Consider the following 25,916-nt stretch of genomic DNA (forward strand, 5'->3'; position numbering starts at 1 on the left):
TTGTACTTTATTATCAAGTTTATGCCTGTTTAACATGTCTGAACTACCAGATAGACTGTGTTCTGAATGTGGGGAAGCCAGAATTCCTGTTCATTTAAATAAATGTGATTTATGTGATAATGACAATGATGCCCAAGATGATTCCTCAAGTGAGGGGAGTAAGCATGGTACTGCATCATTCCCTCCTTCGTCTACACGAGTCTTGCCCACTCAGGAGGCCCCTAGTACATCTAGCGCGCCAATACTGCTTACTATGCAACAATTAACGGCTGTAATGGATAATTCTGTCAAAAACATTTTAGCCAAAATGAACCCTTGTCAGCGTAAGCGTGGCTGCTCTGTTTTAGTTACTGAAGAGCATGACGACGCTGATATTAATATCTCTGAAGGGCCCCTAACCCAATCTGAGGGGGCCAGGGAGGTTTTGTCTGAGGGAGAAATTACTGATTCAGGGAACATTTCTCAACAGGCTGAACCTGATGTAATTGCATTTAAATTTAAGTTGGAACATCTCCGCATTCTGCTTAAGGAGGTATCATCCACTCTGGATGATTGTGAAAAGTTGGTCATCCCAGAGAAACTATGTAAAATGGACAAGTTCCTAGAGGTGCCGGAGCTCCCAGAAGCTTTTCCTATACCCAAGCGGGTGGCGGACATTGTTAATAAAGAATGGGAAAGGCCCGGTATTCCTTTCGTCCCTCCCCCCATATTTAAAAAATTGTTTCCTATGGTCGACCCCAGAAAGGACTTATGGCAGACAGTCCCCAAGGTCGAGGGAGCGGTTTCTACTTTAAACAAACGCACCACTATACCCATAGAGGATAGTTGTGCTTTCAAAGATCCTATGGATAAAAAATTAGAAGGTTTGCTTAAAAAGATGTTTGTTCAGCAGGGTTACCTTCTACAACCAATTTCATGCATTGTCCCTGTCACTACAGCCGCATGTTTCTGGTTTGATGAACTGATAAAGGCGCTCGATAGTGATTCTCCTCCTTATGAGGAGATTATGGACAGAATCAATGCTCTCAAATTGGCTAATTCTTTCACCCTAGACGCCACTTTGCAATTGGCTAGGTTAGCGGCTAAGAATTCTGGGTTTGCTATTGTGGCGCGCAGAGCGCTTTGGTTGAAATCTTGGTCGGCTGACGCGTCTTCCAAGAACAAGCTACTAAACATTCCTTTCAAGGGGAAAACGCTGTTTGGCCCTGACTTGAAAGAGATTATCTCGGATATCACTGGGGGTAAGGGCCACGCCCTTCCTCAGGATCGGCCTTTCAAGGCGAAAAATAGACCCAATTTTCGTCCCTTTCGTAAAAACGGACCAGCCCAAAGTGCTACGTCCTCTAAGCAAGAGGGTAATACTTCTCAAGCCAAGCCAGCTTGGAGACCAATGCAAGGCTGGAACAAGGGAAAGCAGGCCAAGAAGCCTGCCACTGCTACCAAGACAGCATGAAATATTGGCCCCCGATCCGGGACCGGATCTGGTGGGGGGCAGACTCTCTCTCTTCGCTCAGGCTTGGGCAAGAGATGTTCTGGATCCTTGGGCGCTAGAAATAGTCTCCCAGGGTTATCTTCTGGAATTCAAGGGACTTCCCCCAAGGGGGAGGTTCCACAGGTCTCAGTTGTCTTCAGACCACATAAAAAGGCAGGCGTTCTTACATTGTGTAGAAGACCTGTTAAAAATGGGAGTGATTCATCCTGTTCCACTAAGAGAACAAGGGATGGGGTTCTACTCCAATCTGTTCATAGTCCCCAAAAAAGAGGGAACGTTCAGACCAATCTTAGATCTCAAGATCTTAAACAAGTTTCTCAAGGTTCCATCTTTCAAGATGGAAACCATTCGAACTATTCTTCCTTCCATCCAGGAGGGTCAATTCATGACCACGGTGGATTTAAAGGATGCGTATCTACATATTCCTATCCACAAGGAACATCATCGGTTCCTAAGGTTTGCATTCCTGGACAAACATTACCAGTTCGTGGCGCTTCCTTTCGGATTAGCCACTGCTCCAAGGATTTTCACAAAGGTACTAGGCTCCCTTCTAGCGGTGCTAAGACCAAGGGGCATTGCAGTAGTACCTTACCTGGACGACATTCTGATTCAAGCGTCGTCCCTTCCTCAAGCAAAGGCTCACACGGACATTGTCCTGGCCTTTCTCAGATCTCACGGCTGGAAAGTGAACGTGGAAAAGAGTTCTCTATCCCCGTCAACAAGGGTTCCCTTCTTGGGAACAATTATAGACTCTTTAGAAATGAGGATCTTTCTAACAGAGGCCAGAAAAACAAAACTTCTAGACTCTTGTCGGATACTTCATTCCGTTCCTCTTCCTTCCATAGCTCAGTGCATGGAAGTGATCGGGTTGATGGTAGCGGCGATGGACATAGTTCCTTTTGCGCGCATTCATCTAAGACCATTACAACTGTGCATGCTCAGTCAGTGGAATGGGGACTATACAGACTTGTCTCCGAAGATACAAGTAAATCAGAGGACCAGAGACTCACTCCGTTGGTGGCTGTCCCTGGACAATCTGTCTCAAGGGATGACGTTCCGCAGACCAGAGTGGGTCATTGTCACGACCGACGCCAGTCTGATGGGCTGGGGCGCGGTCTGGGGATCCCTGAAAGCTCAGGGTCTTTGGTCTCGGGAAGAATCTCTTCTACCGAAAAAAAAATAAAAAAATATTCTGGAACTGAGAGCGATATTCAATGCTCTCAAGGCCTGGCCTCGGCTAGCGAGGACCAAGTTCATACGGTTTCAATCAGACAACATGACAACTGTTGCGTACATCAACCATCAGGGGGGAACAAGGAGTTCCCTAGCGATGGAAGAAGTGACCAAAATCATTCTATGGGCGGAGTCTCACTCCTGCCACCTGTCTGCTATCCACATCCCAGGAGTGGAAAATTGGGAAGCGGATTTTCTGAGTCGTCAGACATTGCATCCGGGGGAGTGGGAACTCCATCCGGAAATCTTTGCCCAAGTCACTCACCTGTGGGGCATTCCAGACATGGATCTGATGGCCTCTCGTCAGAACTTCAAAGTTCCTTGCTACGGGGCCAGATCCAGGGATCCCAAGGCGGCTCTAGTGGATGCACTAGTAGCACCTTGGACCTTCAAACTAGCTTATGTGTTCCCGCCATTTCCTCTCATCCCCAGGCTGGTAGCCAGGATCAATCAGGAGAGGGCGTCGGTGATCTTGATAGCTCCTGCGTGGCCACGCAGGACTTGGTATGCAGATCTGGTGAATATGTCATCGGCTCCACCTTGGAAGCTACCTTTGAGACGAGACCTTCTTGTTCAGGGTCCGTTCGAACATCCGAATCTGGTTTCACTCCAGCTGACTGCTTGGAGATTGAACGCTTGATTTTATCGAAGCGAGGATTCTCAGATTCTGTTATCGATACTCTTGTTCAGGCCAGAAAGCCTGTAACTAGAAAGATTTACCACAAAATTTTGAAAAAATATATCTGTTGGTGTGAATCTAAAGGATTCCCTTGGGACAAGGTTAAGATTCCTAGGATTCTATCCTTCCTTCAAGAAGGATTGGAAAAAGGATTATCTGCTAGTTCCCTGAAGGGACAGATTTCTGCCTTGTCGGTATTACTTCACAAAAAGCTGGCAGCTGTGCCAGATGTTCAAGCCTTTGTTCAGGCTCTGGTTAGAATCAAGCCTGTTTACAAACCTTTGACTCCTCCTTGGAGTCTCAATTTAGTTCTTTCAGTTCTTCAGGGGGTTCCGTTTGAACCCTTACATTCCGTTGATATTAAGTTATTATCTTGGAAAGTTTTGTTTTTAGTTGCGATTTCTTCTGCTAGAAGAGTCTCAGAATTATCTGCTCTGCAGTGTTCTCCTCCTTATCTGGTGTTCCATGCAGATAAGGTGGTTTTACGTACTAAACCTGGTTTTCTTCCAAAAGTTGTTTCTAACAAAAACATTAACCAGGAGATTATCGTACCTTCTCTGTGTCCAAAACCAGTTTCAAAGAAGGAACGTTTGTTGCACAATTTGGATGTTGTTCGCGCTCTAAAATTCTATTTAGATGCTACAAAGGATTTTAGACAAACATCTTCCTTGTTTGTTGTTTATTCAGGTAAAAGGAGAGGTCAAAAAGCAACTTCTACCTCTCTCTCTTTTTGGATTAAAAGCATCATCAGATTGGCTTACGAGACTGCCGGACGGCAGCCTCCCGAAAGAATCACAGCTCATTCCACTAGGGCTGTGGCTTCCACATGGGCCTTCAAGAACGAGGCTTCTGTTGATCAGATATGTAGGGCAGCGACTTGGTCTTCACTGCACACTTTTACCAAATTTTACAAGTTTGATACTTTTGCTTCTTCTGAGGCTATTTTTGGGAGAAAGGTTTTGCAAGCCGTGGTGCCTTCCATTTAGGTGACCTGATTTGCTCCCTCCCTTCATCCGTGTCCTAAAGCTTTGGTATTGGTTCCCACAAGTAAGGATGACGCCGTGGACCCGACACACCTAAGTTGGAGAAAACAGAATTTATGTTTACCTGATAAATTTCTTTCTCCAACGGTGTGTCCGGTCCACGGCCCGCCCTGGTTTTTTAATCAGGTCTGATAATTTATTTTCTTTAACTACAGTCACCACGGTACCATATGGTTTCTCCTATGCAAATATTCCTCCTTAACGTCGGTCGAATGACTGGGGTAGGCGGAGCCTAGGAGGGATCATGTGACCAGCTTTGCTGGGCTCTTTGCCATTTCCTGTTGGGGAAGAGAATATCCCACAAGTAAGGATGACGCCGTGGACCGGACACACCGTTGGAGAAAGAAATTTATCAGGTAAACATAAATTCTGTTTTTAAACTGTACAAAAAACTGCGTTCTCTCTTATGTTAACTAAACTGAAGTGCAAGGTGCAGTTGTCAAAAAAACAGTAGCATCACTGCTTCTGTAACAGGATGCAACAATACGTGAGCTCAGTGGCTTTTTTTTAGGTTTTGTGCTCCCCTAGGCGCTCCAAATTTTGCTTCCCCCCTACTCCTATCCACCCCTAAGGTTTAGGCCTTTTTTGACCATAATATGTTTTTGGCAGGGAGTAATGTGAATTTTTTTTTTCATGGCATTTCCAAAGAAGAACTTGCATTCACATACACAGAGTTATACATATGCAAAAACACATTTACACGTACAAACACCTATATACACACATCTATCTATTGCTGCAAAATATATTAAAAAAACAAACACACACAGATTTCTTAAAACAATGCTTCCCCAAACCAAAAACTAATTACTGAAAGCCAACAGAACTAAAGGCAATAGCTAGCTAAATATATTAAATGTTCAGAGCTACCTCTAAACTGTAAGATCCATGGGCAGTCTCTTTTCTTTCATGTAATTAGCAAGAGTCCATGAGCTAGTGACGTATGGGATATACATTCCTACCAGGAGGGGCAAAGTTTCCCAAACCTCAAAATGCCTATAAATACACCCCTCACCACACCCACAAATCAGTTTTACAAACTTTGCCTCCTATGGAGGTGGTGAAGTAAGTTTGTGCTAGATTCTACGTTGATATGCGCTCCGCAGCAGGTTGGAGCCCGGTTTTCCTCTCAGCGTGCAGTGAATGTCAGAGGGATGTGAGGAGAGTATTGCCTATTTAAATTCAATGATCTCCTTCTACGGGGTCTATTTCATAGGTTCTCTGTTATCGGTCGTAGAGATTCATCTCTTACCTCCCTTTTCAGATCGACGATATACTCTTATATATACCATTACCTCTACTGATTCTCGTTTCAGTACTGGTTTGGCTTTCTACTACTTGTAGATGAGTGTCCTGGGGTAAGTAAGTCTTATTTTCTGTGACACTCTAAGCTATGGTTGGGCACTTTTATATAAAGTTCTAAATATATGTGTTCAAACATTTATTTGCCTTGACTCAGGATGTTCAACATTCCTTATTTCAGACAGTCAGTTTCATATTTGGGATAATGCATATGAATTAATCAATTTTTTTCTTACCTTAAAATTTGACTTTTTCCCTGTGGGCTATTAGGCTCGCGGGGGCTGAAAATGCTTCATTTTATTGCGTCATTCTTGGCGCGGACTTTTTTGGCGCAAAATTTTTTTTCTTCTGTTTTTTTGCGCCAAAAGTGTCGGCGTTCCGGATGTGGCGTCATTTTTGGCGCCTAAATGCTTTTGGCGCCAAAAATGACGCCACATCCGGTACGCCGACACTTTTGGCGCAAAAAAGTAAAAAAAATGACGCAACTTCCGGCGACACGTATGACGCCGGAAACAGAAAAAAAAAATTGCGCCAAAAAAGTCTGCGCCAAGAATGACGCAATAAAATGAAGCATTTTCAGCCCCGCGAGCCTAATAGCCCACAGGGAAAAAGTCAAATTTTAAGGTAAGAAAAAAATTGATTAATTCATATGCATTATCCCAAATATGAAACTGACTGTCTGAAATAAGGAATGTTGAACATCCTGAGTCAAGGCAAATAATGTGGGCATCTTTTTTGGCGCTAAAAAATATGGGCGTCACTTTTGTCTCCACATTATTTAAGTCTCATTATTTATTGCTTCTGGTTGCTAGAAGCTTGTTCACTGGCATTTTTTTCCCATTCCTGAAACTGTCATTTAAGGAATTTGATCAATTTTGTTTTATATGTTGTTTTTTCTATTACATATTGCAAGATGTCTCCGTTTGTCCCTGAGTCAGAAGCCACTTCTGGAAAAATGCTTAACTGAGTTTCAGTTCTACCAAAGCTAAGTTCATTTATTTTAAATGTTATAAATGTTTATCTTTAGCTATGGTTTGTAATAAGTTATTATGATATACTTTTACATGCAGATTCCATTAGTATTTATGCTTTATACATTTCCATTCTTAAGTGCAAGAAATGTTTAGAAGATTTATAAAGAAATATTTTTTCTGATTAAGGCTATGTCTGACTTCGTGCCTTCTAATACGATTTTTAGGTCTTTTTCACTTCTTTTTTAATTATTGAAGTTACAAATGACCAACAACATACTGATTTATCCTTCTCTGATGATGTTTTTTTCTCTTTCAGAAATTCTCTTCATCAGATATTGACACTAACAAATCTACTTTTTTATATAATTTTTTTTATTATTAAAGTACATTTGTTCTTTGTTGAAGAGGTGTTGATTATTTTGGATATTAAGGTAACTAGTTCTTTAAGACTAGCTGACACTATTTCTGCCTTTTTATTTCTTCTGTGATTTCAGAGGTTTTCTTTCCAATTCCCCATACTAGGGAATGGAATAGGCTGAGAATTTTCTTTTATTTTTAAACTATATTCTTCGTCAGCAGTTAAATTCAATTTGGAGGGTTCTCCAATTTATTGGAGCTATCTCTACTCCTACTAATTATGCTATTGTTTTTATAGCAAAATAGTATTTATTTTCCTTTATATAGTTGTATCTTATTTTTGGAAAATTATTTAAGTTTCAGGTACTTTTCTTGGTCCTGTGATATTGCAATTGCTTCATTTTTTCTGTTTACTTTAAGATCAAGTATCAGATCATGATTTATTTTAGCATTGTTAAGGGACAACATTTACTAGACTAGGTGCCGTTGCATTTGTCTTGTTGTTTTGCATTTTGCAAGTCCTCTGTTTTGACTGGTCCTTTAAACTGGACTATCATGCTAATGATTTCATTTGTGTCTTCATTTTATTGAATATATTTGCAAATGAGGGTTAATCTATGTCTTTAGCTATTTTAGCTAGAAGAATTCTGTGATTTTTAAAAAAAAAAAAAAAAAAAAGAAAATCCATATTTCTTTTGTTCTAAGATAATCAATTATAATTGGATTCAATTCTTAACTGTTACTATGGGCTTCAAGATTGAGTTCTAAGACTAAAACTTTAAGCTTATACTAGTTTGGTTGTTCTTCTTAAGGAACGAATCCTGAGTTCTTTCCCAAGTAACATGTTTTTAATTGGGGTTCGAAATTAGCTCCCTAATGTTGCGATGCACGTGCCGTATTCCAGCTTGGCTGGTAAGGGGCAGGTTAAGACTTCTTTGAAATTTATTTGGTTCTATTTTGTCCAAATTTCTTTGATTTTATTCCAGTAAGGCTAACACTTTCTTTCAGTGTGTTTCTGTCCTATATATTTTGGATACTGTTGAGGCATGGCTGGGTACCCATGGGGTTCAAGCGCTGCTCAGACCTGGAATCTTCTGGGGTTTTTATTCCAGTTCCTTTTCTAGGAACTGGGTTTTGGAGTTTTATTCAAGCTATTTTGCCTTTTTGTGGTCATTGATAGCATTATTTGTTTTCTTTAGATACAATAAATGCGTATTCTTAATTTTTCTGTTTTCATTCAGATTATTTCCTGAGGATGCGGATTCTCATATGTTTCACTTGCTCTTCAGGACATAGTTAGAGGATCTTTTTTCAAAAGCTCTTGATTCCTCACGCAAGGGTCACCTTTTTTTAGGTTTCCGGATGGTTTATGTCACTATCTTTGTCTCTATCAGACAAGGGACAATTTGTATTGGGTTCCGTCTGTCGGTACCTTTAGTCTCTATTATTTCCTTCAGTTGCCATATATGCATAGAAGTTTTAACAGCATTGGATTCAATTCCCTTTGCTCATTTTCAATGGAAAGATCCTTTCCATCTTTTTATGAGTGTTGTTTCTTCAAGAACATGGTTGGAGGATCAATTAACCAAAAAGTTTGTTGATTCCTCAGACAAGAGTAAGCTTTTTTAGATTTCCGGATAGATTCAGTGTCCATGACTCTGTCTCTGTTGGACAGGAGACGTCTGAAATTGGTTTCAGCTTATCGAAACCTTCAGTCTCAATCATTCCCTTCGGTAGCCTTATGCATGGAAATTCTAGGTTCTTATGACTGGTGCATTGGACGTGTTTCCCTTTGCTCATTTTCACATGCGACCTCTTCAGCTCTGTATGCTGAACCAGTGGTGCCGGGATTATACAAAGATATCTCATTTAATATCTTTAAAACTGATTGTTCAACACCCTCTGACGTGGTACAGACCACCATCGTTTAGTTCAGGGGGCTTCTTTTTTTCTTCCAACCTGGACTGTGATCTCAACAGATGCAAGTCTGACAGGTTGGGGAGCTGTATGGGGGTTTCTGACAGCACAAGGGGTTTGGGAAATCTCAGGAGGTGAGATTACCAATCAATATTTTGGAACTCCGTGCAATTTTCAGAAGCTCTTTAGTCATGGCCTCTTCTAAAGAGAGAATCGTTCATTTGTTTTCAGACAGACAATGTCACAACTGTGGCATATATCAATCATCAAGGAGGGACTCACAGTCCTCTGGCTATGAAAGAAGTATCTCGAATACTGGTATGGGCGGAATCCAGCTCCTGTCTAATCTCTGCGGTTCATATCCCAGGTATTGACAATTGGAAAGCGGATTATCTCAGTCGCCAAACGTTACATCCGGGCGAGTGGTCTCTTCACCCAGAGGTGTTTCTTAAGATTGTTCAAATGTGGGGACTTCCAGAAATAGATCTGATGGCTTCTCATCTAAACAAGAAACTTCCCAGGTATCTGTCCAGATCCAGGGATCCTCAGGCGGAAGCAGTGGATGCATTGTCACTTCCTTGGAAGTATCATCCTGCCTATATCTTTCTGCCTCTAGTTCTTCTTCCAAGAGTAATCTCCAAGATTCTGAAGGAATGCTCGTTTTTTCTGCTGGTGGCTCCAGCATGGTCTCACAGGTTTTGGTATACGGATCTTGTCCGCATGGCTTCTTGTCAACCATGGACTCTTCCGTTTAAAGGTATGGAGATTGAACGCTTGATTCTTAGTCAAAGAGGTTTCTCTGACTCTGTGATTAATACTATGTTACAGGCTCGTAGATCTGTATCTAGGAAGATATATTATCGAGTCTGGAAGACTTACATTTCTTGGTGTCTTTCTCATCATTTTTCCTGGCATTCTTTTAGAATTCCGAGAATTTTTCAGTTTCTTCAGGATGGTTTGGATAAAGGTTTGTCTGCAAGTTCCTTGAAAGGACAAATCTCTGCTCTTTCTGTTCTTTTTCACAGAAGGATTGCTATTCTTCCTGATATTCATTGTTTTGTACAAGCTTTGGTTCGTATAAAACCTGTTATTAAGTCAATTTCTCCTCCTTGGAGTTTAAATTTGGTTCTGGGGGCTCTTCAAGCTCTTCCGTTTGAACCTATGCATTCACTGGACATTAAATTACTTTCTTGGAAAGTTTTGTTTTCTTTTGGCCATCTCTTCTGCTAGAAGAGTTTCTGAATTATCTGCTCTTTCTTGTGAATCTCCTTTTCTGATTTTCCATCAGGATAAGGCGGTGTTGCAAACTTATTTTAAATTTTTACCTAAGGTTGTGAATTCTAACAACATTAGTAGAGAAATTGTGGTTCCTTCATTATGTCCTAATCCTAAGAATTCTAAGGAGAGATCATTGCATTCTTTGGATGTAGTTAGAGCTTTGAAATATTATGTTGAAGCTACTAAGAATTCCCGAAAGACTTCTAGTCTATTTGTTATCTTTTCCGGTTCTAGGAAAGGTCAGAAGGCCTCTGCCATTTCTTTGGCATCTTGGTTGAAATCTTTAATTCATCATGCTTATGTCGAGTCGGGTAAATCTCCGCCTCAAAGGATTACAGCTCATTCTACTAGGTCAGTTTCTACTTCCTGGGCGTTTAGGAATGAAGCTTCGATTGATCAGATTTGCAAAGCAGCAACTTGGTCTTCTTTGCATACTTTTACTAAATTCTACCATTTTGATGTGTATTCTTCTTCTGAAGCAGTTTTTGGTAGAAAAATACTTCAGGCAGCTGTTTCAGTTTGATTCTTCTGCTTATAATTTCAGTTTTCTTCATTATAAGATTTAAACTTTATTTTGGGTGTGGATTATTTTTCAGCGGAATTGGCTGTCTTTATTTTATCCCTCCCTCTCTAGTGACTTGTGTGGAAGATCCACATCTTGGGTAGTCATTATCCCATACGTCACTAGCTCATGGACTCTTGCTGATTACATGAAAGAAAACATAATTTATGTAAGAACTTACCTGATAAATTCATTTCTTTCATATTAGCAAGAGTCCATGAGGCCCACCCTTTTTTGTGGTGGTTATGATTTTTTTGTATAAAGCACAATTATTCCAATTCCTTGTTTTTTTATGCTTTCGCACTTTTTTCTTATCACCCCACTTCTTGGCTATTCGTTAAACTGATTTGTGGGTGTGGTGAGGGGTGTATTTATAGGCATTTTGAGGTTTGGGAAACTTTGCCCCTCCTGGTAGGAATGTATATCCCATACGTCACTAGCTCATGGACTCTTGCTAATATGAAAGAAATGAATTTATCAAGTAAGTTCTTACATAAATTATGTTATCTCTCCCCCCCCCCCAGCCCCCAAGAATGTAAGCTCCTTGGGCAAAATCTCTCATTATACATCTGTATCATACTTTAAATAAAACCTGTAAGCTTTTTACAAATATAGCCACAAAAATGTGCTACCCCCTTCAATCTGCTGCCCTAGTCAAGTGCCTTGTTTGCCTAGGCCAAAATACGCCCCTGCATGAGCTACAAGATGGCAGCGTCCAGTATAAAATGCAGATCATTACCAGCTGGATTCTGTAATGGGTTAAAATAATGGAACAACATTAAAGAGAGCTGCAGGGACAAAAGTAAAACAATATTATGGTGGGTAATAACCCTGTTACTGTAGTTCTACTCAGAAGTTTAATGTTCCTTTAATTAAAACTCTCTTCTGGGTCGATTTAATAAGCAGCGAATGCTGCTTCCGACCCACTCCGCTTCAGTTCCGCCTGAAGCCGAAGTTAAGAAGCAGCGGTCCTAAGACCGCTGCTTCTTATTTTGTCTGCCACCTCTGAGGTGGCGGACAGCAATCAGCCCGAACGAAAACGATCACGTTGATTGACACCCCCTGCTAGCATCCGATTGGCCACAAATCTGCAGGGGGCTCTATTGCACAAGCAGTACATCATATCATGTCCGTCCGCACAATGATAAATTGACCCCTCTATCTCTCTTGTATCGTCCATCATAAGTAGGCGGTCCTATAATTTACATATGCGTTATCTCGTACATCAAAGTCTGCAGGAAACATAAGAAATATCTATGCCAAGATATTAAAAAAAAGCTGTTTAGCAATCATGTTCTTAAATTGTTTATTTTTTTATTTCATTTTTTAGATATTGTTATAGTACTTTTTTTGTTTTTAAATACAATTTCTTTCAGCAATAATGTTGTGAATGTGATATTATTGTTTGGAGTTTGTTCTTGTTTGTTAGCTATCGAGATCTGCTGCACTTTTTTCATCAGAAATCTAAACTGTGTTTTTAATGCATGCTGTTTTCCATGTTGAGATTCTTGTGTCTCGATCTGATTACGATCATGGACATAATATGAGGTTGGTAATTTTTGTTTATTTTTTAAAATATATATTCATATATATATATATATATATATATATATATATATATATATACATTAACATTATCAAATATATATATATTCAATAATAAAAAAAACTTTTCCTTCTTAATACAGGGAGAGTCCACAGCTGCATTCATTACTTGTGGGAAATACAGAATTTGGCCACCAGGAGGAGGCAAAGACATCCCAACCAAAGGCTTAAATACCTTTTCTTTAAAAAAATTGCTTTCTTTGATTTTTTTATTAATTTCTATCTCTGTCTCTCTTTTTCTTGTATGATCAGTGTTGTATATGAAGTTAGATGTCACCCAGACCCTGAGAATTTTGGTGATGTTATGTGAAAGGAGAAAAGAAAAAAGTAATGATATAAGGAAAACTGAAATTGAAATTAACCTATTCAAGTATGACTTTTTTCTTTAAATAGATTTTTCTAAATATTGTTGATGCTTTCAAAAAATTCTGTGTAATATTTCACCTTTTTATGTTTCATATAGGTGAATTGGTAATTAGTTTAGTATCTATGATGTTTAATGGTTAGGATACCTACATATGCAAATGTAATAACATTATTAGGATTGTGGAAAGAGTTAAATATTTTTGTTGGGTGTGTTCTAAGGGGTATATAAGGAGGTGGAGGAAGTGATGTATGTATGGCATGATGAAGGACATGTAGTCCGAAACGTTGCTGTCTGTTTTGTACTCCTGGATATGAAATAAAGCTTGGAGATAACTCTATTGGAGTGCTGCTATTCATCTTTTGCTTTAAATACCTAGCCCACTTTCATCCTCCCCCAGTCATTCTTTGCCTTTCGTCACATTTTGGCAGAGAGGTGTCAGAAGATTTCAGAGTAGTTCCTCAGGAAAGGTAATCTACCTTTCGATATGGGACTGGAGTTTTAAGTAGTCTTGTCAGCCTCAAGTCCATGTGAGAAGCGATGCTTCAATCTGTCACACTTGAAGGACCGTGTTTCTGTTCCACGGCATAGATTCCGGTAAGATCGTTTCATTATTTACACATATGTTAACGCTAAAAGACAGGGTCACAATGGGACTCCTTTTATCCTTTACGGAATCAAGGGTTAATATCTCCTTAGCGGAATTGTTGAACAGTGGGGTTTTATCATATTTGTGATTTCTGCTGCCTTATGTGGTGAAATGTTTTTGAGCTCATAGGCTGATACGGAACGTACAGGTTGCCTTTTTATTACTTGAGAGCTGTGCAGTTTTATTAAGTTTGGCGTGCTTTTTCCTTTAGCAGGGGTGTTCCTGCAAGGCGCACCGTGTGACCGGGAGTGGTCATGGTTTCCATTTCCTGACCGAGAAGAGAGTGGTTCATCCTGGCACACTATTCAGTCCTGCCAGGATTCTTTTTTTTCCTCCAGGATAATCTGGGTAAGGGCCTCTTAGTTAGTTCCTGGTTGGGACAGGTTTGGTCCTGTCTTTTTTTAGGTTCCAGAGACTCGTTGTACTTCTAGACATACAGTTTGGTTAAGACTCTGACTGCGTTCAGACCGGTGTGTAGTTCTGAGGCTCCTTCTTGGGGTTTTGGATCCTGTTTTATGGTTTTTGCATCTGGCTACCTGTTCTCCTATGCATGGGGATGTCTTTAAGTTGTTATCTTAGAAGGCTCTTTACGTCTAAATTTTGCTTCTGCGTGCAGAAGTCTCTGAGTTTACGGCCTTGCAATGCGACCCTCCTTATCGGTTGTTCCACGATAGTAAGGCTGTTCTACAAAGTTAGTTAGATTCCTCCTAAGATTGTGTCAAATCACACCTTCAGTCGAGAATTTGTGGTCCTTTTTCTCTTGTAAGGTGTATCCAGTCCACGGATCATCCATTACTTGTGGGATATTCTCATTCTCAACAGGAAGTTGCAAGAGGACACCCACAGCAGAGCTGTCTATATAGCTCCTCCCCTAACTGCCATATCCAGTCATTCTCTTGCAACTCTCAACAAACATGGAGGTAGTAAGAGAGAAGTGGTGAAATGTATCTGTTATTTTACTTCAATCAAAAGTTTATTTTTTTTAAATGGTACCAGAGTTGTACTATTTTGTTCCAGGCAGAAAAATAGAAGAATCTGCCTGTGATTTCTATGATCTTAGCAGGTTGTAACTAAGATCCATTGCTGTTCTCACACATGACTGAAGAGAGAGATAACTTCAGCGGGGGAATGGTGTTCAGGTTATCCTGCTATGAGGTATGTGCAGTTAAGATTTTTCTGGAAGATGTGAATGCTAGAAAATGCTGATGATGCCAAATTTATGTAAGGTAAGCCTGAATACAGTGATTTAATAGCGACTGGTATCATGCTTACTTTCTGAGGTAATACTCTTTTATATTTACAATATAAAACGTTTGCTGGCATGTTTAAACGTTTTTATATATACTTTGGTGATAAAACTTTATTGGGGCCTAGCTTTTCCACATGGCTGGCTTAAATTTGCCTAGAAACAGTTTCCTGAGGCTTTCCAGGAAGGTAGGCCCACAGCAAGGCTGTGGCAGTTTGGTGTGACTGTTAAAAAACGTCAATATCGTTTTTTTTATCTGTTTTTTGAACTAAGGGGTTAATCATCCATTTGGAGTGGGTGCAATGCTCTGTTAGCTTATTATACACACTGTAAAAAAATCGTTTGATTTACTGCCTTTTTTCACTGTTTTTCAAATTCGGACAAAATTTGTTTCTCTTAAAGGCACAGTACCTTTTTCTTATATTTGCTTGTTAACTTGATTTAAAGTGTTTTCCAAGCTTGCTAGTCTCATTGCTAGTCTGTACAAACATGTCTGACATAGAGGAAACTCCTTGTGCATTATGTTTTAAAAGCCATTGTGGAACCCCCTCTTAGAATGTGTACCAAATGTACTGATTTCACTTTAAGCAATAACAATCGTATTCGTAAACGATCGTAAAATTTATCACCAGAGGGATCTGACGAGGGGGAAGTTATGCCGACTAACTCGCCCCACGTGTCAGACCCTTTGACTCCCGCTCAAGGGACTCACGCTCAAATGGCGCCAAGTACATCTAGGGCGCCCATAGCGTTTACTTTACAAGACATGGCGGCAGTCATGGATAATACACTGTCAGCGGTATTAGCCAGACTACCTGAATTTAGAGGAAAGCGAGATAGCTCTGGAGGACGAAATACAGAGCATACAGACGCTTTAAGAGCTATGTCTGATACTGCCTCGCAATATGCAGAAGCTGAAGAAGGAGAACTTCTTTCTGTGGGTGATGTTTCTGACTAAGGGAAGATGATGCAACCTGATTCTGATATCTCTACATTTAAATTTAAGCTTAAACACCTCCGCGTGTTACTCAGGGAGGTTTTAGCTGCTCTGAATGACTGTGATACAATTGCAGTGCCAGAGAAATTGTGTAGACTGGATAAATACTATGCAGTGCCGGTGTGCACTGATGTTTTTCCAATACCTAAAAGGTTTACAGAAATTATTACTAAGGAATGGGATAGACCAGGTGTGCCGTTCTCTCCCCCTCCTATTTTTAGAAAAATGTTCCCAATAGACGCCACCACACGGGACTTATGGCAGACAGTTCCTAAGGTGGAGGGAGCAGTTTCTACTCTAGCAAAGCGTACTACTATCCCTGTCGAGGACAGTTGTGCTGTCTTAGATCTAATGGATAAAATGTTAGAGGGTTACCTTAAGAAAATGTTTATTCAACAAGGTTTTATCCTACAGCCCCTTGCATGCATTGCTCCTGTCACTGCTGCTGCAGCGTTCTGGTTTGAGTCTCTGGAAGAGGCTTTACAGGTAGCGACTCCATTGGATGACATACTTGACAAGCTTAGAGCACTTAAGCTAGCCAATTCTTTTGTTTCTGATGCCATTGTTCATTTGACTAAACTAACGGCTAAGAATTCTGGTTTTGCTATCCAGGCGCGTAGAGCGCTATGGCTTAAATCATGGTCAGCTTACGTTACTTCAAAGTCTAAGCTGCTTAACATTCCCTTCAAGGGGCAGACCCTATTCGGGCCTGGTTTGAAGGAGATTATTGCTGATATCACTGGAGGTCATGCCCTTCCTCAGGATAGGTCCAAATCAAGGGCCAAACAGTCTAATTTTCGTGCCTTTCAAAACTTCAAGGCAAGTGCGGCATCAACTTCCTCTAATGCAAAACAAGAGGGAACTTTTGCTCAGTCCAAGACGGTCTGGAGACCTGGAAAGCATGAGTAAGAGTTGTCACCCGAAACGTCGCTTATCAGTTGGATGTCTGGGTAACCAATAAAGAAACTTGAGTAAACCTAAGAAGCGCTGTGGACATTTGTTGATTGTTGTAGACCTGGAACAAGGGTAAGCAGGCCAAAAAGCCTGCTGCTACCTCTAAGACAGCATGAAGGAACGGCCCCCTATCCGGTAACGGATCTAGTAGGGGGCAGACTTTCGCTCTTCGCCCAGGCGTGGGCAAGAGATGTCCAGGATCCCTGGGCGTTGGAAATTATATCCCAGGGATATCTTCTGGACTTCAAGGCTTGCCCACCAAAAGGGAGATTTCACCTTCCACAATTATCTGCAAACCAGATAAAGAGAGAGGCATTCTTACACTGTGTACAAGACCTCCCAGTTATGGGAGTGATCCATCCAGTTCCAAAGGAGGAACAGGGACAGGGATTTTACTCAAATCTGTTTGTAGTTCCCAAAAAAGAGGGAACCTTCAGACCAATTTTGGATCTAAAGATCTTAAACAAATTCCTCAGAGTTCCATCATTCAAGATGGAGACAATTTGTACCATCCTACCTATGATCCAGGAGGGTCAATACATAACTACAGTCTATTTAAAGGATGCTTATCTTCACATTCCGATACACAAAGATCATCATCGGTTTCTCAGGTTTGCCTTCCTAGACAGGCATTAACAGTTTGTAGCTCTTCCCTTTGGGTTAGCTACAGCCCCAAGAATTTTTACGAAGGTTCTGGGGTCGCTTCTGGCGGTCCTAAGGCCGCGGGGCATAGCAGTGGCCCCTTATTTAGACGACATCCTGATTCAGGTGTCAAACTTCCAAATTGCCAAGTCTCATACGGACATAGTGTTGGCATTTCTGAGGTTGAATGGGTGGAAGGTGAACGAGGAAAAGAGTTCTCTATCCCCCTTCACAAGAGTTTCCTTCCTAGGGACTCTGATAGATTCTGTAGAAATAAAAATTTACCTGACGGAGTCCAGGTTATCAAAACTTCTAAATTCCTGCCGTGTTCTTTATTCCATTCCTCGCCCTTCGGTGGCTCAGTGCATGGAAGTAATTGGCTTAATGGTAGCGGCAATGGAAATAGTGCCGTTTGCACGCCTACATCTCAGACCGCTGCAACTCGGCATGCTCAGTCAGTGGAATGGGGATTACACAGATCTGTCCCCTCTACTAAATCTGGAACAAGAGACCAGGGATTCTCTTCTCTGGTGGCTATCTCGGGTCCATCTGTCCAAAGGTATGACCTTTCGCAGGCCAGATTGGACAATTGTAACGACAGATGCCAGCCTTCTAGGTTGGGGTGCAGTCTGGAACTCCCTGAAGGCTCAGGGATCGTGGGCTCAGGAGGAGTCTCTCCTTCCAATAAACATTCTGGAACTAAGAGCGATATTCAATGCTCTTCAAGCTTGGCCTCAGCTAGATTTCAGATTTCAGTCGGACAACATCACGACTGTGGCTTACATCAACCATCAAGGGGGAACAAGGAGTTCCCTAGCGATGTTAGAAGTCTCAAAGATAATTCGCTGGGCAGAGATTCACTCTTGCCACCTATCAGCTATCCATATCCCGGGTGTAGAGAACTGGGAGACGAATTTTCTAAGTTGACAGACTTTTCATCCGGGGGAGTGGGAACTCCATCCGGAGGTGTTTGCACAATTGGTTCATCGTTGGGGCAAACCAGAACTGGATCTCATGGCGTCTCGCCAGAACGCCAAGCTTCCTTGTTACGGATCCAGGTCCAGGGACCCCAAGGCAATGCTGATAGATGCTCTAGCAGCGCCTTGGTCCTTCAACCTGGCTTATGTGTTTCCACCGTTTCCTCTGCTCCCTCGTCTGATTGCCAAGATCAAGCAGGAGAGAGCATCGGTGATCTTGATAGCGCCTGCGTGGCCACGCAGGACTTGGTATGCAGATCTAGTCAGTCATTCATACCTTAATTCAGGCACGAAAGCCTGTCACCAGGAAAATCTATCATAAGATATGGCATAAATATCTTTATTGGTGTGAATCCAAGGGCTACTCATGGAGTAAGGTCAGGATTCCCAGGATATTATCTTTTCTCCAAGAAGGATTGGAGAAAGGATTGTCAGCTAGTTCCTTACAGGGACAGATTTCTACGCTATCTATTCTTTTGCACAAGCGTCTGGCGGATGTCCCAGACGTTCAGGCATTTTGTCAGGCTTTAGTTAGAATCAAGCCTGTGTTTAAACCTGTTGCTCCACCTTGGAGCTTAAATTTGGTTTTTAAAGTTCTTCAGGGGGTTCCGTTTGAACCTCTTCATTCCATAGATATCAAACTTTTATCTTGGAAAGTTATTTTTTGGGTAGCTATTTCCTCGGCTCGTAGAGTTTCCGAGTTATCTGCCTTACAATGTGATTCTCCTTATCTGATCTTCCATGCAGACAAGGTAGTTCTGCGTACCAAACCTGGGTTTTTACCTAAGGTGGTATCTAATAAGAATATCAATCAAGAGATTGTTGTTCCGTCTTTGTGTCCTAATCCTTCTTCAAAGAAGGAACGCCTATTACACAATCTGGACGTGGTTCGTGCTTTAAAGTTTTACTTACAAGCTACTAAAGATTTTCGTCAAACATCTGCTAAGAAGCATAATCCGCTTAGCCTATGAGACTGCTGGCCAGCAGTCTCCAGAAAGGATTACAGCTCATTCTACTAGAACTGTGGCTTCCACATGGGCCTTTAAAAATGAGGCTTCTGTTGAACAGATTTGCAAGGCGGCGACTTGGTCTTCGCTTCATACTTTTTCAAAATTTTACAAATTTGATACTTTTGCTTCTTCGGAGGCTATTTTTGGGAGAAAGGTTTTACAGGCAGTGGTACCTTCCGTTTAAGTACCTGCCTTGTCCCTCCCTTCATCCGTGTACTTTAGCTTTGGTATTGGTATCCCACAAGTAATGGATGATCCGTGGACTGGATACACCTTACAAGAGAAAACATAATTTATGCTTACCTGATAAATTTATTTCTCTTGTAGTGTATCCAGTCCACGTCCCGCCCTGTCATTTTAAGGCAGGTATTTTTTAATTTTTAAACTACAGTCACCACAGCACCCTATGGTTTCTCCTTTCTCTGTTTGTTTTCGGTCGAATGACTGGATATGGCAGTTAGGGGAGGAGCTATATAGACAGCTCTGCTGTGGGTGTCCTCTTGCAACTTCCTGTTGGGAATGAGAATATCCCACAAGTAATGGATGATCCGTGGACTGGATACACCACAAGAGAAATAAATTTATCAGATAAGCATAAATTATGTTTTTATATCCTGTTCCTTCTTTGCGAAGAAAAGTTTACTACATTTTATAGAATCGTGCTTTAAAGTTTTATTTTCAGGCTATCTAAGAATAGACAGTTTTCTCTGTTTACTATCTATCTGGGAAGCGTAAGGGTCAGAAGACACCTTAGACTTCCTTATTTTTTTAGTTGAGGTGTATTTTCCACTTGGGACATGAGTTAGCAGAACTCAAGCCTCCTCAGAGGTTTACGGCTCAGTTTTTCGAGCAGTGACGGTCTCTGGGGCCTCTAAAATAAGGTTTCTATGGATCAGTTTTGTTGGATGGACTACTTGGTCTTCCTTACATTCTTTTCTTCTACTAGATACGACGAGTCCACGGATTCATCCTTACTTGTGGGATATTATCCTCCTGCTAACAGGAAGTGGCAAAGAGCACCACAGCAGAGCTGTATATATAGCTCCTCCCTTCTCTCCACCCCCAGTCATTCTCTTTGCCTATACTAAGTAATAGGAGGAGGTAAAGTGAAAGAGGTGATAAAATGATAGTTTTTATTTTCTTCAAGCAAGACTTTTTTATTTTGAATGGTACCGGTGAGTGCTATTTTTTCTCAGGCAGCAGATGGATGAAGATTTCTGCCTGGAGACTGATGATCTTAGCAGTTGTCACTAAGAACCAGAGTAGTTCCCACAGAATGGCTGAGGAGTACTTGAGAAGCTTCAGTGTGAGGAACGTTTTTCATGCTGCAAACATTGAGGTATGTTCAGTCATTTTTTTCTGGAGAGACTGTGGTATTTCAGAACTGGCTGACATAGTTCCCTTAAGGGAAGGGGTAAGCAGTAATCCTACATGTAATGAAGGGGGTATTACTGGAACTTGTTTATTATGGAACAATTTGTTTGACACTGGTATCATAATGTTTTGTTGGCAAAAGGTTTTCATGTTTTGGGGATACTTAATGTTTTTATATATGAACGTTTTTTGTGGCTGATGGCACTGAGAGGGGGGTAGTTATCAACGTGTCTACTTTCCTGCCTTCGCCGGCCCAATACGCCCGCCTAAGCTCGCCTACCTTCGCCGCCACGGACCTGAAAAAAATACGCCTAAGTTATCAAAAAAAGCTGTCAAAAAGCCGCGGGGCGATGAGCAGCGGACTGTGAGAGTTATCACTCATCCGATCTCGCTGCTCTCCGGTTGTTTGACAGCTTTCTTGCTAGCCTGTCACTAAGCACTCACACTAAACTACACTGCTCTAACCCCTATATCGGCGCCCCCGGAGCCCCCCGCAACTAAATAAAGTTACTAACCCCTAAACCGCCGCTCCTAGACCCTGCCGCAAGTCTTATAAATGTATTAACCCCTAAACCGCCGCTCCTAGACCCCGCCGCAAGTCTTATAAATGTATTAACCCCTAAACCACCGCTCCCGGACAACGCCCGCAAGTCTTATAAATGTATTAACCCCTAAACCGCCGCTCCCGGACACCGCTGCCACCTACATTATACCTAGTAACCCCTATCCTGCCCCCCCTATACCGCCGCCCCCTGTAATAAAGTTATTAACCCCTATCCTGCTGATCCCGCACCTCGCCGCAAATAAAAAAATAGTTTAACCCCTAAACCGCCGCTCCCTGAACCCGCCGCAACCTATATTAAATTTATTAACCCCTATCCTGCCCCCCCTACACCGTCGGCACCTATAATAAATTTATTAACCCCTATCCTGCCCCCCACTACACCGCCGCCACTGTAATAAAATTATTAACCCCTAAACCTAAGTCTAACAATAACCCTAACACCCCCCTAACTTAAATATTAATTAAATACATCTAAATAATATTTATATTATTAACTAAGTTAATCGTATTTAAAACTAAATACTTACCTATAAAATAAATTCTAATATAGCTACAATATAAATAATAATTATATTGTAGCTATCTTAGGATTTATTTTTATTTTACAGGTACCTTTCAATTTATTTTAACTAGGTACAATAGCTATTAAATAGTTATTAACTATTTAATAGCTTACCTAGCTAAAATAAAGAGAAATTTACCTGTAAAATAAAAACTAACCTAAGTTACAATTACACCTAACACTACACTATACTTAAATAAATTATTCCTATTTAAAACTAAATACTTACCTGTAAAATAAACCCTAAGATAGCTACAATATAAATAATAATTATATTGTAGCTATCTTAGGATTTATATTTATTTTACAGGTAACTTTGTATTTATTTTAGCTAGTTAGAATAGTTATTAAATAGTTATTAACTATTTAATAATTACCTAGCTAAAAGAAATACAAAATTACCTGTAAAATAAATCCTAACCTAAGTTACAATTAAACCTAATACTACACTATCATTAAATTAATTAAATAAACTACCTACAAATAACTACAATTAAATACAATTACATAAACTAACTAAAGTACAAAAAATAAAAAAAGCTAAGTTACAAAAAATAAAAAAATAAGTTACAAACATTTAAAAAAATATTACAACAATTTTAAGCTACTTACACCTAATCTAAGCCCCCTAATAAAATAACAAACCCCCCCCAAAATAAAAAATGCCCTACCCTATTCTAAATTAAATAAAGTTCAAAGCTCTTTTACCTTACTAGCCCTTAAAAGGGCCATTTGTGGGGGCATGCCCCAAAAAGTTCAGCTCTTTTGCCTGTAAAAGAAAAATACAACCCCCCCCCCCAACATTAAAACCCACCACCCACATACCCCTAATCTAACCCAAACCCCCCTTACAAAAACCTAACACTAATCCCCTGAAGATCATCCTACCTTGAGTCGTCTTCACTCAGCCGAGCAGCGATGGAACCGAAGTGGACATCCGGAGCGGAAGAAGTTAATCCTCCAAGCGGCGCTGAAGAAATCTTCCATCCGATGAAGTCATCATCCAGGCGGCGCTGAAGAAGTCTTCGATCCGGGCGATGTCATCTTCCAAGAGGCGCTGAAGAGGTCTTCTATCCTTGCGATGACATCTTCCAAGCCGGGTCTTGAATCTTCCTCCCGCCGACGCGGAACCTCCTTCTTCACCGACGGACTACGACGAATGAAGGCTCCTTTAAGGGACGTCATCCAAGATGGCGTCCCTTCAATTCCGATTGGCTGATAGGATTCTATCAGCCAATCGGAATTAAGGTAGGAAAAATCTGATTGGCTGATGGAATCAGCCAATCAGATTCAAGTTCAATCCGATTGGCTGATCCAATCAGCCAATCAGATTGAGCTCGCATTCTATTGGCTGATCGGAACAGCCAATAGAATGCAAGCTCAATCTGATTGGCTGATTGGATCAGCCAATCGGATTGAACTTGAATCTGATTGGCTGATTCCATCAGCCAATCAGATTTTTCCTACCTTAATTCCGATTGGCTGATAGAATCCTATCAGCCAATCGGAATTGAGGGGACGCCATCTTGGATGACGTCCCTTAAAGGAGCCTTCATTCGTCGTAGTCCATCGGTGAAGAAGGAGGTTCCGCGTCGGCGGGAGGAAGATTCAAGACCCGGCTTGGAAGATGTCATCGCAAGGATAGAAGACTTCTTCAGCGCCTCTTGGAAGATGACATCGCCCGGATCGAAGACTTCTTCAGCGCCGCCTGGATGATGACTTCATTGGATGGAAGATTTCTTCAGCGCCGCTTGGAGGATTAACTTCTTCCGCTCCAGATGTCCACTTCGGTTCCATCGCTGCTCGGCTGAGTGAAGACGACTCAAGGTAGGATGATCTTCAGGGGATTAGTGTTAGGTTTTTGTAAGGGGGGTTTGGGTTAGATTAGGGGTATGTGGGTGGTGGGTTTTAATGTTGGGGGGGGTTGTATTTTTCTTTTACAGGCAAAAGAGCTGAACTTTTTGGGGCATGCCCCCACAAATGGCCCTTTTAAGGGCTAGTAAGGTAAAAGAGCTTTGAACTTTATTTAATTTAGAATAGGGTAGGGCATTTTTTTATTTTGGGGGGTTTGTTATTTTATTAGGGGGCTTAGATTAGGTGTAAGTAGCTTAAAATTGTTGTAATATTTTTTAAAATGTTTGTAACTTATTTTTTAATTTTTTGTAACTTAGCTTTTTTTATTTTTTGTACTTTAGTTAGTTTATGTAATTGTATTTAATTGTAGTTATTTGTAGGTAGTTTATTTAATTAATTTAATGATAGTGTAGTGTTAGGTTTAATTGTAACTTAGGTTAGGATTTATTTTACAGGTAATTTTGTATTTCTTTTAGCTAGGTAGTTATTAAATAGTTAATAACTATTTAATAACTATTCTAACTAGCTAAAATAAATACAAAGTTACCTGTAAAATAAATATAAATCCTAATATAGCTACAATGTAATTATTATTTATATTGTAGCTATCTTAGGGTTTATTTTACAGGTAAGTATTTAGTTTTAAATAGGAATAATTTATTTAAGTATAGTGTAGTGTTAGGTGTAATTATAACTTAGGTTAGGATTTATTTTACAGGTAAATTTCTCTTTATTTTAGCTAGGTAAGCTATTAAATAGTTAATAACTATTTAATAGCTATTGTACCTAGTTAAAATAAATTGAAAGTTGCCTGTAAAATAAAAATAAATCCTAAGATAGCTACAATATAATTATTATTTATATTGTAGCTATATTAGAGTTTATTTTATAGGTAAGTATTTAGTTTTAAATAGGATTAACTTAGTTAATAATATAAATATTATTTAGATGTATTTAATTAATATTTAAGTTATGGGGCATTAGGGTTAGTGTTAGACTTAGGTTTAGGGGTTAATAATTTTATTACAGTGGCGGCGGCGTAGTGGGGGGCAGGATAGGGGTTAATAAATGTATTATAGGTGGCGACGGTGTAGGGGGGGCAGATTAGGGGTTAATAAATTTATTATAGGTGGCGACGGTGTAGGGGGGGCAGTATAGGGGTTAATACATTTATTATAGTTGCGGCGTGGTCAGGGAGCCGCGGTTTAGGAGTTAATATGTATAGAGTAGCTTGCGGTGGGCTCCGGGAGCGGCAGTTTAGGGGGTAATAACTTTATTTAGTTGCGGCGGTGTAGAGGGGCAGATTAGGGGTGTTTAGACTCGGGGAACATGTTAGGGTGTTAGGTGTAGACAGCTCCCATAGGAATGAATGGGATGTCTGTCAGCAGCGAACTTGTACTTTCGCTATGGTCAGACTCCCATTGATTCCTATGGGATCCGCCGCCTCCAGGGGTGGCGGATTGAAAACCAGGTACGCTGGGCCGTAAAAGTGCCGAGCGTACCTGCTAGTTTTTTGATAACTAGCAAAAGTAGTGAGAATGTGCCGCACTTGTGTGCGGAACATCTGGAGTGACGTAAGAATTGATCTGTGTCGGACTGAGTCCGGCGGATCGAAGCTTATGTCACAAAATTCTACTTTTGCCGGTCTCGAGCCTTTGATAACTAAGGCGAATCAGCCTCGCCACAAATACGCTGCGGAATTCCAGCGTATTTGAGGTTGACGGCTTGATAACTAGGCCCCTAAGGGTTCACATGGCTTTCATTAATAGATGAGTTATATGAAAACCCACATGGCTAGTTTGCTAGACCGCTTTAGAGTGGTTCCCATTAGGCAGAGAGACATCGATATTGATGGGCGGGGCCTATTTTCGCGCCTTTGATGCACAGTTGAAATGATTATGAAGACAGCAAGCTCCAGCTTCGGTGGGCCTAGGCTGCAGATTTAGACTAAACGAAGGAGATAGTGTGTCTTGCAGACCCCTGAGGGCAGTTAGGCACCACAGCAGAGATGTGGCGAGGTGCAGGGGGTTGCTTTATTACTTTTCATAAACGTTTTTGAGTAATGTTTTTTTCTGTAAAGGGTTAGCTTTCCTTACTTGTGGTGCAGTCTTAGCTGACAAAATTACACACATATATGTTAAAATTGTGATATTTACTACATTTTAAGACAGTTTTGGAAAACTTGTATGCTTTTTTACTCTTAAAGGCGCAGTACCGTTTTTTCAGATTGTTTTTTTTCACTAAATAAAGTGTTTTCAAGACTTTTTGTGGTTATTACTA

This window comes from Bombina bombina, chromosome 5 (genome assembly GCF_027579735.1).
Source record: "Bombina bombina isolate aBomBom1 chromosome 5, aBomBom1.pri, whole genome shotgun sequence".
Classification (NCBI taxonomy): Eukaryota; Metazoa; Chordata; class Amphibia; order Anura; family Bombinatoridae; genus Bombina; species Bombina bombina.